The sequence below is a fragment of the Microtus ochrogaster genome, chromosome 2 (assembly GCF_000317375.1).
Source record: "Microtus ochrogaster isolate Prairie Vole_2 chromosome 2, MicOch1.0, whole genome shotgun sequence".
In the NCBI taxonomy this organism is placed as follows: Eukaryota; Metazoa; Chordata; class Mammalia; order Rodentia; family Cricetidae; genus Microtus; species Microtus ochrogaster.
This window is the reverse complement of record NC_022010.1, coordinates 3034534-3053969: the sequence shown is the minus strand read 5'-3', so window position 1 is coordinate 3053969 and position 19436 is coordinate 3034534.

Below are 19436 nucleotides of genomic sequence, written 5' to 3'. Positions count from 1 at the left end.
GGTGGAGATGCTGTGGAAAGAGGCAGGACTGGGAACTCTACGGTAGAGAAGCGGGAGAGAAGCAGAGTGGTGCACACGTTGTGGAGAGAGGCAAGACTGAAGACGCAGAAGTGAAGAAGATGAAAAAGGGGTTGATACCATGGTGGTGACAGGGCCCAGGCACGTCTGGGTCCTTGGTCCTGCTGCAGCTGGGGGCTGTGTTATGTCCTTGGCTTGTGTTACTGCCAGGAGGCCATGCAACCCCTGTGTGTTGAAATCCACTGAGCCAGCCCTGCCTTTCACTGGGAGATCTGACCCTGGCCCTTGAAGGCTGCAGCAGCAGGAAAACAAGCCGGCCCTTCATTGCGGGTGCTGGTAGCTGGCCCTGCCCCTCGCCTGAGGTGGGTGGTGTAGCAGGCTTTCTCGGACCTCCAGCCACCCAATCATGACACGGAGACTTAGTATTAGTTATGAATGCTCGGCCTTATCTGACGCTTGTCCCAGCAGCTCATATAACTAAATTAACCTGTTTTTCTTCATCTACATTTTGCAGTGGGGCTTCTTACCTTTCTTTCATTCTGTATGTCCTCCTCTGTGTTTGGCTGACTGGCACCTGCCTGGCTGACCCTGGGAGTCTCCTTCTCTTCTCCCTCATCCTCTCTTCTCTCTTCTTCTCCTGAACCTAAGACTCCTCCTACTTATTCTCTCTGCCCACCAGCCCTGCCTATCCCTCTACTGCCTAGCTATTGACTCTTCAGCTTTTTATTTGACCAATCAGGTAACTTAGGCAGGCAAAGCAACACACCTTTACATCATTAAACAAATGTAACACATCTTTGCCTAGGTAAGGGCGGTTCTGGTGGAAGACCGAACTGACCAACTCAGCTACCACTCGGACCCACATTGAGTATTTTGAGTTGATGAGCAATATCTGCTCCATCAATAACCTACTGGGGTGCATAAAGGGACTGGTCCTGTGGAACCAGAGGTGCAGGATCTTCATGACTCAGGGCAACAGCAGGATACCCAGGAGGAGTTTCAGTGGGGGTCCAGTATTGATGGTGTACCAAAACCAGAGGCCTTGAACCAGACCCACAACTCATTACAATCAACATTGGTAAGTAAAGCTGAATGGACAAAAGGGTCCACTGTGTGACACACCACAACTCCCAACGCCACTAAGACAAGTGAAGAGGTGATGGAGAGGCCAGAAAGACTGAGGAACAAAACGTTTTTTGTTTGTTTGTTTTTGTTTTTAATTTTCTTTTGGGGGGCACTGAAAGGGTGAAGGGCAGATATGGAGGGACTGGGAAATCAGTGGGGTTGGAGGATGTGGTGTGAAATTCCCAAAGAATCGATAAAAAAATGATGCTAACTAAAGGAAAAGGCTCACACTAGTTTTTCTGATTGCACTTTGTGTGATGGCCTCCGGAATTGTCTTATTGCTCTGGTAGTAAGAGTCCATTGTGTCCTCCTGTGACAGAAGACGGAAAAACCAGGTAGTGCATGAGAAAAACACATTTATTCCTAGCTCTAGCATCTGGAAAGTCTGGAATCAAAGGGCCAGTGTGAGCAGTCTTGACTATATTGTCCTCCCATGGTGCTTCCAGACAAGACAGAGCAGCCTCAATCTGCCTTTGCCTCACCTCCATCTTCCCAACGAGGAACCCACATCCACAACATCCATTCATGACTGCGGCACCACCAGAGCGATCCCCCTGAAACACCTTGGTCTGTAGCACTGAGGATTATGATTCTAACACATGCACCATGGGGGACCATTCATCCCACAGCAGCCTCGAAGATGCAGCCAGCCCTGCAGAGGGAGCCACTGCTTCCCCTCACCTATCCTGTGACAACAGAGCATCCATTTTGCACAAATGGGATACCGGAGCCCAGAGAGAGGTAGTGACATATCCAAGGTCTCGGAGGCTCATTTCACTCTCCAGACCCAACCGCAAACATGCATCAGAACTGGGCGAGGGTGGACTGGGCAGCGACCCCCTGGGCTGAGGGTGGACTGTGCACAGGTGGAGGAGCACTTACTCCAGCAGCTATGGATGCTTTGCTGGTTTACTCCTCCAGTACTGAAAGTCTTCCAAAGCAATAGGCCTGTTGTCCCCTTCCATGTCACACCTAAGGAAACTGAGGAGTGAAGTCAGTCACCCAAGTGCAAGGGTCTCTGTCCTAGATCTGTTTGTCGGGGAGAAAGGACATAGCCACCAGGCGAGGTACGCACAGTGCACCCTGGGATAGAGAGCCCAGTCAGGCGCCTCGGCCCCACAGCTGAGAGGGTCACAGTTTCTCTGCTCTCCCACATCTAGCACTTCCCATAGCAGAAGCTTCTCCCACGCATGCTCAGTCCCCAGAGTCAGTCTCTGGCATTCAGAGGGATGTCCAGATGCTTGGGGTGCAACCTGAGCAGGATGGCCTCTCCTGGCCTTGAGCTAGCCCCTTGCAGAGCCCTCCTGTCTTCCTCTGGAATACTTCTGTGGTGTCTAGGCCTGGAGACTCAACACCTCTTTTTCCTCTGCCTTTTGGTCCCATCAGTCCTATGGTGTCCGCCCCAAACACCACTCAAGTCTGCATAGAGGGGCACACACTGCTTGTACTTACATGGCCTTCTGCCTCCTGCAAGGTCTCCAATGTGTACCTGGGGTACCTGCCTGCCTCTGCTCCATCTGGGGCGCACCTCTGAGGGAAACAGGATCACAGAACAGTCTCTGATTCACCCAGAGAGGGGTGGCCATCCTCAAGATCCAACAGGAAAAAAATGAATGTTCCTGGCCAAGGGGACCACCTTTGCGAGTCCCCACCCCATGCTATCATCCGCTGGGTGCACAGACCCCAGACACATTGATCCCAGAGGATTTGCAACAACATGTGGCCCAGAGCTGCCACACAAATGCACTCTGGTGATGTTTTAACTCTCTCTGGCTCTCCTTTTCCTCCTTTTTCCAAGCCGTGAATGGACTTGGTTCCATCACCCTTGAACCTCAAAATGAAGGCCTCCATTCTGCAACTGTGCAATTATAGTGGCGGCATCTGGTCATGCAAACCTCCACCTCCCCAAGCCTTGTCTTCTGGATATAGCTCACAGGTGAGCCTCCCAGGGAAGAGGCTGGTGTTTCTCACCCCCATTTTACAGACATGAAAGCTGAGGCTGTGAGTGGGAGAGAGTGACTGAGATGGGGCTTGTCCCTGCCTCCCCTTGGGCCAGCCTTGTGTCTCTACCTTCTTGCTGCTCAGTGATGTTCAAGTCTGAAGCGTCCCTCACAGAAGCCAGAAGAGAACCCCAGTTTAGAAATCAGGGAGATAAAAAAGTGGGGGTCGTGTGGGGAAGAATGTTCTGGGTGGAGGAGGAAGCTGGTGTTCTGGTTTCCACAGACTCTATGCAAGCCAGTGGAACAGACAGAGACCAGGACGGGAGATGGGAGGGGCCCAGCCTGTGCTGAGTGCTGCAGGTAACTGGATCTGAGCATTAGGGCACTGGAGCATGGAGGGGCTCGAAACTCTGTGGGGTCAGCACGTTCCCCCAGGTCTGTGTGTCGAACTTCACAAAACGTAAACTCCAGTTCAGTTCCTCAGCCACCCATGCTCATCAGCTACACGTGTGTCTGCTGTAGAGGACAGCGCACACGGGACACTGGCACCAACACAGAGTGTCACACCGTGCTAGAGACAGCACTAGAGGTTTGCTGAGAGAAGGAAGCCAGTGCAGATGGGCTCTCGTGTCTCAGTGAGATTGCCGGTGGCCGGGGCCACCATGGTGCCTGGCCCTCAGTGATCATCCTGACAAATAGAAGACAATGGCTCCCAGTGGATCTCCAGGCACCCACACCTCCCAACGGCCCCACCCAGTCGACATCATCTTCCTTGATGAACCATGGCTGACCAGAGAGGTCGATAGACTATGGCCAAGGAGACAGTGAGACTTTCGGGGCTGGGTCAGGAAGCCATTGTGGCTTCCCCCTCCATCTCTTGAACTAGCTTCCCGCGACAGAGGCTGAAGTTAGTGATTTGGGTCTTTCCCCTTCTCTGCTGTGCACATGCCCAGTATTGCCCTCAGCACATGGCATACGAGTTGACCTGGTCTGTATTTCATGTGACATTTTCAAATTTCTCTTAGTTTCTTTTGAATCCACAGTTTTCATTGCCATGCCAGAATGGCAACTGTAGTTCTCTGGGCAAGGGACATCAGGATTAATACACAGCACAACTTCAGCTTCTGCAGACAAGCCTTTATTCCACTTTCTCACACAGTATATATAGCCCTCAGCAGGGGAGGCCAAGCCAGCAAAAGCAGGAAGCTCATCACCATAACTCACATGGCTTAGGGGTAAACATCCTTAAACACATTGCTGAGAACAACAGTGTGGTGGGCTTCTTGACCGGCGAGGAAGAAACACCACCACATGAGGATTCTTCTCAGATCATGCTTTACTGGAGTGCACTTGGTTGAAGGAGAGCACATGAAGTAAAGGGGGGCAGAAAACGAGAGAGCAGGAGAGAGAGAGAGAACGAGAGACGTGAGAGACGCGAGAGACGAGAGGGACCTGGGGGCACTATGGCGGCTGCTTATATAGGGAATTGGCACATGGGTCGCCCTGTGATTGGCTGCCACCATCAGCTGACACCAGACTACATCGAGATAGGCCCAGGGACCCCCATCCACCGCGCATGCGGGAAGCGGGGGACACACAGCTCTCAAAGGCATAGCCAAATATGGGGTTGTTTATAACCAACAAGACAGGATGTGGCACCATCTTGTAATGGCGATCCTGTCCGGCTCACTACACAACAGATTGTTCCTGTTTTCAAAACAACCAATCACAAGAGTGCAAAACAGGTCAAGTGGGGGTGCGAAGGCCTGTCCTCAAGGGACCCAACAATTCCCCCCGTTTTATTTTAAAAGCATGAGAGCCCCTGTCTTAGGACTCCCCCAGATAGAGGCTCTTACCTGTTTATGGGAGGCCTTAATCCCTTTCTTAGGCAAGCTCTCTATACCAGGACAGTTGCCCGTCATAGGGATCCTTCATGACTTCTGCAGCATCTGCAGCCAGACTTGTGGTGCTTCCTGATAACCAGAAGACAGTCCCAGCAACACTTGTTGAGTGATAGTGTGCTGTGTGTGGGATTGCCACACAAAGTCACAGAGAATCCAAAAACAGATGACCCCAATAGCAATATCAGCCCAACTGAGAGTGTTCCAGACAATCACTGGACCCAGCTTCCAAGCTGGGCCATGGCATTCCACCGACTGGATCCAGACACAGCAGGGACCCATGTGCTATTAATACTAACAATATGATGAACTGTCTGCAGGGTAAAATTCAGAAAGGAGGAATTCCAAGGGCCATTAAAATATGCATTTAACTGTATCAGAAGCATTTACAACATTAGCAGGTGTAACGTACAAGACATTTTGTTGCAGGAGCCAAAGGGAATCTACCTGTTCTTACAAAAGTGCAGTTTGTTGATTTAAATTTAAAAGTCCAAATCTAATAAGAGAGTTCAGGCATTCTGTGTCTGCAGGACCTCGCTAACCCTTCCAGACAGCTGATCCACAGTCTCCGCAGTCACAGCTGTCTGTGAAACGGCAACTCCAGCAACTGTAGCCACAGTGGCAGCGACAGCAATAGCAGCAACAATTGCAGTTGCTCACCCACTGTCGATAAAGGATGATCTCCTGACGTTCTTGAGACACCAGCCCCAGCAGAGGAATCACAGCAGGTGCTCGAACAATCAAAGCTCCATCAGAACCGTTCCAGCAATTACTCAGCTTGCAGATCCTGGAAGACCAATTAAGAATATTGCCCTCCAAAGTGCCATTCCACAATACAAATAAAAATGGGGCAAGAACGCAAGCAGAGGATCGAATAGTCATATTGCGTCCAGCAGTATAATTTATCTTTAGAGAGGTTTCAAAAAGATCTGTTTGGTTAAAACTGGCAGTGGCGTTAAAAACAATTACTCATACCTGGGAAAGGTGGAATTTTTCATAGCGGGCCTATGGCCATACCAACACATGTCTTTCCTACCTTTTAACAAATCAGGCTCTTGAGTGATACATTCTCCCCACATAACTGTGGGGTGGAGATTAAAATCTCTATCAGCATCCCTACACTGAGGAGCAGGCTTGGGACCATAGGTATAAGTTATATTTGTTTTCAAATCCTCTTTCAGGATGGGATGCAGTATATTTCTAAGTCCTATATGATTATTAGTAGGCATTATGCAATAATGAACATCCATGATGAAAGGAGGACACCTTCACCAATGACAGCTTACTAAGTGTAATTTCCCTGTTCCGGATCAACTCGGGCAGATGCTGTCCCCACTGTTATGTTGCTAGCAAAAAGTGAGGGAAAGAGGGGCTATTTTTACTAACTGGCATTAAAAGTGGGGGTTTCTCACCAGACTCCCCATCATGATGCTGTTGTTACCAGAGTCATCACCTGAAGCAGAAGGAGAGTCACAGTCTTCATCCTGTGTCACCGGCTGTACACACCACTCTGGTACAAACCTTACAAACCGCCAAATTGGTTTGTCAACTCATGGAGGAAAAACACACACAGCCCCCCTCACCTTTGCCAACAAGGGGGTTGGTTCTATCCATCTTCTTTTTGAAGATATTTCCAACAAACCCATCCTAGGCTCTGAGCCCTAACCTGTATATGGCACTCCATAGGTGAGCGCCCTTCATCTACAGTCAAAAAGTTTAAAATAAAGGGAATGGTGGATAATTGAATTGCTAGGGAGAATATGAACTCCCCCCTTTTTATTTTTTGAAAATATTGCTTGAGGGTCTGATTGGCTCTTTCCACAATTGCTTGACCCATTGGGTTATACGGGATGCCTGTTTTATGGGAAATTTCATAGAATGAACAAAAGGATAAAATTTTTTGATGATATATGCTGGGCCATTATCTGTCTTAATAACCTCAGGTTTGCCCATATAGGCAAAAGCGGAAAGGCAGTGTGCAGTGGCATCTTTTGCTCGTTCTCCTGAATGCAAGGATGTGAAAATTACTCCTGAAAAGGTATCTACTGATACATGGACAAACTTAAGTTTCCCTGTAGCAGGCACGTGTGTAACATCCATATTTCAAATCGATTTGGTCATAATCCTCATGGGTTAACTCCTAAATTGGGGCTGCTTAGGAAAGGAGCACACTGAGGACAAGAAGATGCAATGGTTTGTGCTGCTTCTCGCGTGCACCGAGTATGATGCAGAAGAGAGCGTGCATTAAGGTGAAATTTATCATGTATTTCTCGGGCGCGGTCGGTAGTAAAGCAAACATGTGTATTTTTATCAGCTAAATCATTACCTGCTGAGAGGAGAGCACACAGAAGGTGGTCAGGTGCTACTGTCACATGGAAGGGAGGTTGGCGCAGGGGCTGTGGTCGAGACCTGAGATGCCACGTGACTTGGTCTTTCCATGCAGAGAGAGACATGTTCTTGGCATGAGGAGGAAGAGTTGCTCAGCTAAGGGCAGGTGGGGCTTGTGTGGGTCTGGTGATGCAGGCCTTACTAGGAGCAGGTGGAGCAGGGCGGGGCTGAAAGCAAGGAGTATGCAGATGGCTGGGAGGGGCTGGGAGGGACGGAGTGGGCAGGACAGCCATGCTTCCTTCCAGACATGGGATGCAGCAGCCTTCCAAGGCCCCTATCATGGGCATCCCTCCCCTCCAGCTCCTCTGCCATGCAAATGCTGGCACTGGAGGGGTGGTATGAGAGCCTGGGCAGGCAGAGGGGAGAGCGGGAAAGTGTGGCAATGGGTACTGGTGGGTCTGGCATAGGGTGATGACTCTGAGACCCAGTATGAGTGATGGCAAGAGACAGAATCCCTTCATATAGGTGTGAGCATAGGAATCTCCCGTTTTCATCCCTAGACCTTTCTCCTGTGTGTGATTCATATGATAGTGTCTGCTCCTGTCTTACATGAGAGAAGTTCCTCATGTAGACAGGGTGTCCCGCCTTCCTAGAGGACATTGGATGTCACATCAGCCTGCAATGGGATGAGGCTCCTCCCTCCTCTGAAGTGGCGGGAAACCTTGTGTTGGGTTGTGTGACCCTGGATGGAGCATACTGGAGGTCCGAGCTCTCAGACGGGGTCTGAACTCTGGTTAGAGCTATCTTCAGAGGTTTATTATAGAACCTGGGCAGGAAGGACCAGGCATCCATTGCCCAGGAGGGACTTAAATGCTGCTGAGCTGCATCCCCCTTGACCGCCTGCTCTGCTGGCTTACTGCTCCATTCACAGCAGTGGTGCTTGCCTGCTCCGTGGTCCCTTCGTCTCTTTCCATGTCCCCCAGGCTCTGAAGGCAGTCTTCTTTTTTGCAAAGGGTCTTGGACGCACCTGTGTGCATGGTGCAGCCTTACAAACTCTTTGACCTCCACCAGAGACAAGTTCAGTAAACAGTGCACCGGGTTGTGAGGTGAGCTCACCTCAGCGGCCTTCTCCAATGGGGAGGCCTGCAGAATCCCACAGGGACCCAGGAAGGAATCCAAGGTACTTGGTCATGCAGTTGTGTTTAGAAAACACACCAGTAAACTACACATGCAATGTCCCTGGATCCTTGAGATGTCCTGTAAGCTCGACTAGAAGCAGGCGTGGGATGGCAGCTATTCGAGGGAAGAAACTGGGGGTCCACATGCCTGTCCAGGGCAGCTAACTCTTTTTACAGGTCTTTGTACCCGAGAGCCGGGGCAGGCCAGAAGGACAAAGGCTGCCCAGGACACAAGTGGGTAGGAAGGCTGTGCGCTTGTGTAGAGAAGCTACCTGTACTCCTCTGTCACCTCCTTGCCATTGATCTCGGCAATGTGCAGCCCACAGTTGGAACAAATATTTGGAATGTGGTCAGTGGGCACAGAGTGTGCTGCCCAGGCCCATGTCACAGATTCCTGAGGAAACCCTCAGGTTGCTGGAGTGAGAGGCCAGAGGGATTGGAGAGCCCAAAGGCTGCAGATCTTCCCTCTGGGCCTTGGAGGCCTCTGATCCCCTGAGAGGGTGGAGGGGGGCTCCCTGAGGGCCCCGAGCTAGAGAGCAGGACTGGGCCCTTCTTCACTGATCCAGCCCTAGAGCTGTCAGCACCACTCAGGGGCAGTGCACCCCACAGAGGGGCAGCTGCTGGCTGAGGAGCTCCTGCAGGAGGCAGCAGCCTTGGGAACAGTGCCTGGGTGTCCTCCTGCCTTTACCCGGAGAACCCGGTAATACCCCACGCTCTCCCAGAACTCTGTGAAGGCTGTAGTTGCTTCATCTCCTGGACAGAGGAGCACTGCCCTTGGTCTCTCCCCAGTGAGAGTGTCATTGTGCTCAGGTTGATCTGGGAGTAAGTACCGGCTGCTCTCAGCAGATGCCCCTGGTGGGAAGAAGTGAGCTTCGGATTTGCACTCCGCATCCTTCTGGAGCACAAACAGTTAATGAAATGCATGTCACCCTAAAATGCTCTTCGAAACAAACCCCTTCTCTCTCCCCAGCTCCCTCTGCAGCTCTCTGCATGCTCACAAAGTCCCGGTGGGCACATGGCTGATGAGACTCACCGTGTGTTAGCTTTGCCTTGCCTGGGCCACTAAACGCTTTATGCTATTTCCAGTAAATCCTGTTCCTTTTCTATCAAGTTTCCATTTCCAGGCAAGAGAACCCTCAGGTTTAAGAGTTGTACTCTATAAGGAGCTCCTCTTCCTCAGCCTCCATCCTGAGCCCTGGTGTGCCCATTGCCCACGCTGCTGTTACTTGTGGGCACCATCTCATGGACACCCCATGAGACAGGTAGCTGCAGCATGTGGAGCAGGGACCCCATTAGGGCCCTCTGGGACTGGGTATAAGGCTCTGCATACTGGTCTGAAACTGGAGCTGTCACAGAGGGTGACACAGATTTCTTTAAGCTACCTACTTCACATATGTATCCCTCACCCACAAGTGACCCTTTGCCAAAGGTAGTCCCAGCTAGAGCTGGTCGATACTCTTCCCCTGCCTGGGTGGCTGATACCTACTGACAACTCTGCACGATGGCCTGGAGGGGGAGCTAGAGTATACACAGGCCAGAGAAGACTAGAGTGGGCTGGGGGTCTGGGGAGGGGTGAATGGGGGGTGGCTTCAGCTATGTGGCTGGAAGGGAAGCCCTCAACTCAGCTGGGTAGGGCTCTCTAGGTACAGCTGGTTGGGATGGGGGAGGGGGGCAAGCGCCCACACCTATCATCTATAATGAAGCCTAATAAACTCATTGGTTCCTCCAGTGCACCTTGGCAGAATCATGCATGCTTCGGTTTGTCCTTGAGAACTTAGAAGGGTAGATACTGCTTAAGTCTCCCCTGGGAAGGAATTAAAAAAAAAAAAGCCTGTCATTCATGGCCCCTCTCTCATGTCACCCCTGGGAACAATCACACAACACACCCCAGCTCGCCATGAGGCTATAACCCTGCAGGTGGACCCTCCCCTCTAAACAGGTCTGAGTGTTCTCACGCCCAGAGGTCCTGCTGAGCAGTGGCATCCATCTCTAGCTGCTTGGGTTATGCAGTTATTGGTCATAGACTGACCACAAGCATAAAGTCCACCTTGCGCCCCCTCTATCCTGACAGTCAGGGCCAGCTGACGGCTGTCTAATATGATGGGGCTTTTTTCTTTTAGTACACATTCTCCATTTTGACTGTGGGTCACTTCAACATTGTAAACACAGGCTCACACAGGAGATGGCTTCCCAAGGGTGTCTTCAGTGGCATGCCAGGACTAGGAACAAAGACTGGATGTGGTTTTTGATTAGCATTTTTAACTCAATTGTCTCAAACATTTGGCTGTCCACACCTATTTTAGCGGGTATGTGCCGCTTGACAGGGCCAGGGTGAGCAACTCTGGCAAGTCTCTTTCCCAGAGAATACAAGCAGTGGTCTCTATCCGTCCATTGATTTCCTGTTATATTCAGAACTCACTGCATTGTTTCTGGATTGTGATTATGTTGTGTGTTGGTGGGGGGATGTCTGTGTTCCATACTGCCATGTGGGTCCTGTGTCACCCCAAACCTGTGCTTCCCCTCCTCAGCATTCACAATCACCGTCACAGCCCCTGGATAGCTGAGCTCACTGCTGCCTCCTCGGGAACCTTCCAAAGGAAGCTTAGACCACCCTCTGTGTCAGCCCATGCTTCGCTTTGGACTCTGAGTACCTGGCTTCTCTTTCTGGAGACCATATGCTCTGAAGAGGCCCTCTCTACCACCCTGAATGTCCGTTGATGGACAGTCCAGAGCCCATTATTCAGATGGACATCAGCTGGAGCTTGGTCTAGCCTGGCCTCGTTTTCATTCTTGTGATTTATTTCTAGCTCTCACAAACAACAACAAGAGATTGTCTGTTGTGCTTGGAGTTTACATTTCTGGATGCAAGCACGGAGCCAGCAGATGTCAACTTTAGGAATCAGTCACCAAACAGCAGTTACTCTCAACTGTGGTGACTTAGTAGTCACTCAGGAATCAAAGGGATTTCTCCCCCAGCCATTCAGTAGTTCTTCCTTTCCCAGCCCATGTGTTTTGTGTTCTGACTGTTCCAGAGAATCCCATTCTCCCATACAGAATGATCCTTTCTCTAGCTGTGTTCCTGCAGCTCAGCTCCAGCACGCTACGGGACAGAAGCCAAGGGCAAAGTGCTACCACAAGACCGCCCTTACACCAGACACCCCAAGACCGCCCTTACACCAGACACCCCAAGACCGCCCTTACATCAGATGGCAGTTGCAATTCAGACTCTAGCTCAGCCAGACTCCAGCAGACTTGCTGTGTAGTTAGTAGTTCTTACTAAGGCAAATGCAGTAGAAACCACACTGAGAGGCAAGGAAAGCTCTAGATTCATATTTAGGGTTTGGCATAAAGACACACATGGGTGACGTGTAGTGAGGTCCTTTGCATAGGGGTCATGTCACATCCCTTGCCTTTCAATTGATCGCCACCGAGCTTAGGCACTGTTACAATCTGAATGTGAAAAAACCTGACAGGTTCATGAATTTGAGCCCTTGGCCCCCATCTGGTATTTTGGAAAGTTGGGGAACTTCAGGGAAGGAATCGTGTTCACTGGGTCAAGGCAGGGGGTAGACTTTTGAAACGTAGACTGGCCCTATTTGCTATCCATCTGTCCCACAGTGTAACCAGCTGCCTTTCTTTCTTAGAAAGCCTCTGCGTGGTGTCTGGGTCACTAACTGAACTGGATGATCCACCCACCTCTGAGTTGTTCCCCCAACCTCACTTCACCTCCTCCATTCTCCACATGGAATGCAGTTTGCTCACACAAATGAACTCGTGACTGCTTCTTTCAGGCATGAGAAAGGAGGGCTTGCGAACGTGTGTCAAGGACCACCCATTAACCCTGTGATCTCCCTCCTGGGAGAGAGTCCTATCTTCAACTAAGAGGCTGGTGTCAAGTCTAATGTCATCCCTGACTGGCCTCTTTATGCCACATGCCACCAGGCAGTCCACAGCAATGCCGGAATCCTGCTCCATCAGCTTGTCAGTTCAAGGGCTATCTTTCCCATGGGTGCTTCATTCCTGGCCCTGCCCTCATTCCCCGAGCCTAGCAACTAGAAGAGGCATCAGAGACAATGGTCAGCCCATTGTCACAACACAGTGTTTGGCTGGGCCTCCCATTGCTATGGGATGCTCCTCTCAGTGATAGACACTTGTCACATGTGGGTCTAGTAGGGATCTTAAAGAAGGGGTCCATGCAGAGTTGGGGCAACCCCACTTTCACTCTCTCCAGAAGCCTAATAGTTTTCTTTGGAGTGAAGCACTGCATTCCCCGGATGGGAACTCTGCCGCCAGCACTTACACCAGCTACTTTCTACACTCTACACAAAATGCCACCGGAGATGGGATGAGGACAAAGGGTTTTAATTAAGGTCTGAGCATGCTTGGAGGAGGAAGGCAGGCCAGACCACGGTGCAGGAGAATCCCCAGCTACGGCCCTGTTTCCAGCTGAAACAGGTTTGGATTGCATTTGAAGGCCTCACAAGGAACCTGGTCAAATAATTTGCTTCCAAAAAGTTTGTGTAAAATGAGGCAATTCTGAACTTGAGAAAAAAAATTGGATTTGGAAATTTGAAAAGACCATAGAATTGAATATCACTTTACACCTCCCTTGTCAGGAGCAAGGGAGATCAGATCCCACACACATCTCTGATCTCCAAGACAATGGCCCAGAGGCACTTGGCATGAATTTGCTATGACAAAATAGTAGGGAGAGCTATAATACCAGAGGCCCTGTGAGGGCAGAGGCAGCTGGCTGCCCAGGCATTTGGGGAGGGTGGGGCTCAGCACGAGGGCCAGGGTTCCCAGGGAAGGAGGTCACGGTTGCTGGACTGAGTTAATATCCTCCTTACCTGAGTTCAGCCACAGCTACTGGCACAGTGAGAGAACAGGTGGGGAGCAGCCATCCTGGCTGAACCGAGAACTCACAGTGACACGTCAGACACTTTGCTATGTGGGAGGTGGGAAAAGGCAAGGACTAGGATTCAGGCTTCCTGTCTTCAGGCCGGCACTGGAAGACAGAGGTCAGCAGGGACAAACACAGCCAGGTTCAGGACAGACTCAGACTCCAGAGAATGAGGTATCCACGGGTCTGGGATAAAAACACTTGCTGTTTTTCACCTGCTTCTAAAAGTCAGCTATCAGCAGCCCTTGGGTAGGTTCCATTAACCATGGCCTAGACACATGTTTAGTTAGAAAATGTGTCCCAATTCTCCCAGGACAGCTGCGGTCATTCTTTTTGCAGGGAAGGCAGAGAGCAGAGGCTCCAGGGCAGGGTGAGGTCAGAGATGACAGCAGCTGGTCCCATGGTCTCTTGTGTGATTCAGACAACACCACACTGGCATTGTTTCTGGAAGCCTCTGATCATCACTCCTAATCCCATGTCCGACTCATGAGTAGAAGGATCTGGGTACTACTTAGTTACTACTGGGCTGGGGCAATCTCTTCCCCCTTCCTGGGCAGCCTGCTTAGGTCCCAGGAGTCTCTGCTCACATGTGAGGATCTCTCTCAGATATGGCAGGATTCCTACTCAGCTCCTTAAACCCCTTGAGATTAGATGTAACTTCTGGGTCTCCACAGTGGGGTCAGGAGCAAAAGAGGCCAGGCTCCTGAAAACAGCACCCCACCCCACATCTGCCACTCCTCTGATCACATCGAGACCAGAGTTTTCAGGGCCCTCCTTCATACCTCTGTTAAAACATAGCCCTACTGGGATCCCTCTGGGTCTGGTTGTTGACCTCATTGCTTTACTGTCCCAAAGAAACACGGATGTATATTTGTCTCAGGAGCACTAGTGAACACCGAGTGATCCCATCCAGCTAGTCCTCTGTGGGGAGCACCAGGAGAGTCGTCAGAGCTAGTTCATCTTTGAACTCAAGGTCTTTCTCATCTAGTTGTTACCCTACTGTCAGTTAATCAAAAACACAAGTAGACATTCAATCCCATGACCGCACAAACTGCTTTTAAGTTCCATGAATTGGTAAATACCATTGGCTACCTGAATCCACAATGCCAATTACATAGGGAACATGCATAGAATGATCTCCAGCTTCCGACCTCAGCCTGCCTTGGCATCTGCACGCTGAACACATCGAGCCCTGTTGGAGTTTGGTGCTGCTAGGATTGATGTGGAGGATTCGGGGAAATGGGGGAGTGTAGATTTGAGGGGTGATGACTGCAGCTCTTGTCTTTCATTTGGGGGGTTACGACTCCCAAGGAGGTCAAGGGGTGACCAATGTCTCACTGCAGGGCCCAGCGTGGGTCTGAGAGCCCAAAGGAAAGAGCGGTGATCCTGTGAGATGCACCAAGACCTCAGCTGGAGCAACAGCCACAGTCTAGAGCTTCCTACTTCTGCCTGCTGGCAGCTCCACTTCTGGCCACAATGGGTGAGATGGGAGACTGTACCCAGAGATGGGAGACTGTACCCAGAGCAGTCATGTGCACCCTCTGCTTCAGAGACTGAGGGGGGCCCTGTGCAGTGAGCAGGAAGAGGAGTGCACAGAAGTCTGCTCTTCCGTGTTTCAGGGCCCCCGTCAGGGTTGTGTGCCACAGGCTGATGTTTCTGATCGCCACCACTTTCCTTGCTCTGCTATTTAGAAGGGATCTTTCCCAGGAGGCCAGATCCTTTCCTTGTCCCTGGGATTTTCAAAACCCTGGGACATTTGGTAGCACATCTACTGTATGGTGCACCGGATTTGGGATTTAGGGTGTGACTTAATGACAGTGCTCTAGCAGGTGTCAGGTGGTAGGTGAGGCTCTCCACACTGCACCATCAGCCATGATCACGGGGACAGTGCTCTAGCAGGTGTCAGGTGGTAGGTGAGGCTCTCCACACTGCACCATCAGCCGTGATCACAGGGACAATGCTCTAGCAGGTGTCGGGTGGTGGCTGAGAGTCTCCACACTGCACCTCAGTCTGTCAGCTCCGGGATTCAGGGCTTGAGAGTTCAGGGCAGAACTGAGGACTGACATCAAATGACATCAAAGAGAAGTGTGAGTTGGCTCAGCTCAGCCTCTGTCTCGCCCAAGGATGAAACTAGAATTCGCATCTAACTGAGAGACCCAGGATAGAGCCTACAGACTACATCCCTAGACAGCTATGGTGTCCCTGTAACTCCAGCCACGCCCCTTCTCGTCTCTGACAAAAGACCTTCCACCTACATTTCCTGTTCATTTGATTCAACATGCGGGGAAATCCTGCCAGATGCCTGTGTCTTACACGTGTCCAACTCCAAGTGCTAACCCACAGACTTGAGGGATTGGCTCCAAGTGCTAACCCACAGACTTGAGGGATTGGGGAGAAGTGCTAACCCACAGACTTGAGGGATTGGGGAGAAGCTGTCAACACTGCTGCACTTACAGTTAGCATCTTAATGATCTGAAAATGGATGGGGTTGACATGAAAATTCAAAATTGAGTCCTTAATATCATGCTAGGTGCTTAGCAAAGACTCACTCAACTTTGGAGTAAAAATATTCTATATCACAGACATAGCAAGAGCTCCAGACCCGGAGTAACGACCCAGAGAGGAGGATGTCTCTATTCCTCCATGTTCTCCTGATAGAGCTCTGCCTGGGCCTGACATAGTGGACAAGGAGAAAAGCAATGGGTGCTATTAAAGAGAATGAAAGGTGCATGAAGTCAGTGTCATGGGCAGAAGATCAGAGAGTCTTCTCAGAGAAAGAGAATGACATAGACATGGAATTGGACTGACGGGGAGATGGACCTCCATCCAGCCCTCACTGCCGAGTGAAAGCGTCTAGGCCCTCCATGAGAACTGCAGTCAGGAGGAGGCACTGATAGTAAGTATCTTCAGGTGAATAGTGTGGATAGCACAGTCCATGGAGAGGCAGGGCCCTGAGCTCTCCTCCACTCCACCCTGCTCTTGGTCACCATGGCCACCCTATCAGCACTACTGCTCTTAAAACTCAGGTTGCTTGGCAACAGTGAAGACTCAGAGAAGCAGTCTGGGTATCAGCTTCCTGTGCCCTCCCCTTTCCTCATCTTAGACAGGAGTCCCCACTTGGAGTTCTTCTGTATTGCTCTTTCTCACATTTACGACTCTTACCATGAAGGGTCTGCTGCCTCCAGCCACTTCACATCCTGGGACCTCAGTGAGCTCAGGGTCTCTGCAGAGCCCCTCGGACTCCTTCCTGCTGAGTTCTGCCCTGGTTTCTGACACCAGGCTATACCCCAGGGTAGGAGCAGGGGTTCTTCGTGGGGACAGGGTCAGCATTTATGTAAAGGTTCTGGAGAAGGCCTGGGGTGGCGGGCACTCTGGATGTCAGCAAGCGTGTTCTGCCTCCCAGATGGGCCGTCATTTCCATAGTGTGCTTCTCAGCAGTCCTCACACTGAACGGACAACAGCCGGGCGAAGTGGGGAGGGATGAAGAGCAGGACAAGGGGGCAGTGGAGTGCCGTGAGGGGCGGGAGCCGAGGCAAAGGACTCCCATGCTCCCCTCGGCCTCCTTGGATTTCAATTTTAGAAAAAGAGCCATGGTGGCCCGGCGAGAAAGCTCAAGACCATAGGACAATTCATGAAGTGAATGTGTGTCCGGAGAGCTCCTCCTCCAGCTAGGACTTGTTTCTAGTTAAAGGCACAAGCGAGCTGGGTGCGGACATAAGAAATGAAACACTTCGAGAAACACGAAGGGCGAACTCCTAATTAAATGGAGGCTTCAGGAGAGTCGGCTAGGAGGGACTGATGGCTCCACCCAGTTACCACATGCACTTGAGATTCAGCTTCTCCACCCCAGGGTCCTAGAGATGCTGTTTCATCTGGTTTGGGTCACTGTCAGAGCTGCCCCTGAGGCCTGCCCAGTGAAAGCCCAGGTCATACTCTTCCCACACACAGCAACCTTAGCTAATGTCACAAGACAGACCTCGGTGACTGTGCTGGATGTGAGCAGCAGGATGTCTGAGGAGCCTTCTGGAACTACACAGCCTCCCAGCCAGCCTGCCTTGTCCCTGAATCTCCTCTGGGACCTTGCACCCCTTCCTGTGTCACTGCAAACTCCTATAGTGAGAAAATGACACCTGGAGGTCAGCGGCCTGCATCCCAGGCTCTCTCAGCCACCTGGCTGCCTGTCCTCTCCTCTGTAAAATGGGGTTGGATTGGCCAGAGTGACTGGGTGATTTATTAATGTTGTGTTGGACTCTTGCATATCTCATGGTGCTCATGTGTCTGTTTTATATCGAGGGTAAACTTCTCGGAGGTAAAACAAACCTCAGGCCCAGGGAGCCTCCTCTGGGTTCTACCAAACATCCACTTAAAACTGTGCCCACCTCTTACCATTCTTTCTGAGAGCAGATCTGAAGGGAAACCCACCCAGTTTTTCCTAGGACAGGACACTCTCGGTGCCACCTCAGCAACCAAAACCGCAGGAAAGCTGAATTCCAGCCCTAACATAGCTGAAGACACTTGTCAAAACCTGACATCACTAAGAGCAATTTAGACTCGGATGTGTTCAGAAAGGAGAGGCTGGGGCTTCAGAGTGGGACACCCATGGGATGGGTGAGGACAGATCCCTGCTTTGGGATGCTACCAGGCTGACCACAGGGACATGGCCATCAAGTTAGTAAGGGACATTTGATGGCAGAGTTATGTGATAACAGCAGGGCCTGGCTGGTTCAGAAGAAACCTAGAGTGAGGGGACCAATGGTTATGGGGGGGACCCTCACAGAGGAGGTGGTACCCTGCCCCTGGCTGTGCAGGGCAGTGGCAGGAAGAAGTGAGTTCAGGTGGGCAGGAGGCAGCAGCAACCTCATTCTAGGTGAAGTGTCAGGTCAGTAGAGACCACACAGACACATGACCGCTTCGTCCACTCCCAGGGAACCACCAGCCACGGAGCTACTTTGTCCCCAGTAATCAACATTGACAAATCTTACAAGGCTTCCCAGCTGAGTGCAAGCTGTAGTGGGGTCCTGGACTACTTTAGAAGGTTTGGGTGTTGAGCCAAGGAGACTGATGGTCCTCCGGAGGCCCACCCTTGCAGCTGATGAGGAAAATTCTTAGAAAGCGGGACCTAGAGTCGAGTCTTCTCCCCTTCACGTGGCTACCTTTGTGGAACACGCCCTAACTTTTGGTGCAGGATCGCAATGCAGAGGGAGGAGTCTGGATCAGCTGCGTGCCATTCCCTTGGCCAAGCATGCCTTCAGGGTGCCTACTCTCTCTCCACAGCTTCTGTGTGGGGAGAACGTCTGGGAAAAGGAGTGAGGGAAGTCCTTGGTAGGGAGTCCACAGCATCATCGTGGACTCTGGCTGATGCTCTGTCCCCAGGAAGCCAAATACATTTCTTCTATCTGGCCCATGAGACCTGTGTGACTCTGGGCAAGTTACTTCATGGACTGTCAAATAAATAACATTCCGCTCACTCCACAGGGCTGATGGGGCCACAGGGATGATAACGGCTCCTCCTGGGGAACTCGCCATACCAAGGCTCACATTACCAAGCTGAACCTAACAAATGGACACCGGAGTTTTCTGGCTAGAGGCAACAACCTCAAACATCGGGCTCTCTGCAGACTGGTAGTACTGGTTGCTTAGGCATAGCCAGGAAGCAGCAGTCCTTTTTCCTCAGGCATCATGGGCATTTGCCACATTAAACTTCATACTCTGAGAACAGTAAATAACCAAAGGGACTTTCCAGTAAATAGGCGAGAACGTGAAGTCCCTTTCCCGTGACCCATGGCTTCCAGTTGAGACCCGAACACAAGCCAGCAGGCACCTGCCTGGACTTTGGGTCACTATATTGCCTTCTCTCTCTAAAATAACCCAGAGTCTGACCCTTGAGCAATTTAAGTTTACGCCACACTGTAAGACCCTCTTCCCAATCCGGCTGTGGTCCATCTGGCCCCTGAGGCAGCTGGAGGACAACAGAAAAAGAGAACACCTGGGCACCCAAGCATGGAGATCCATTCCCTGGGCACCTAAGTGTGGTGATCCATTC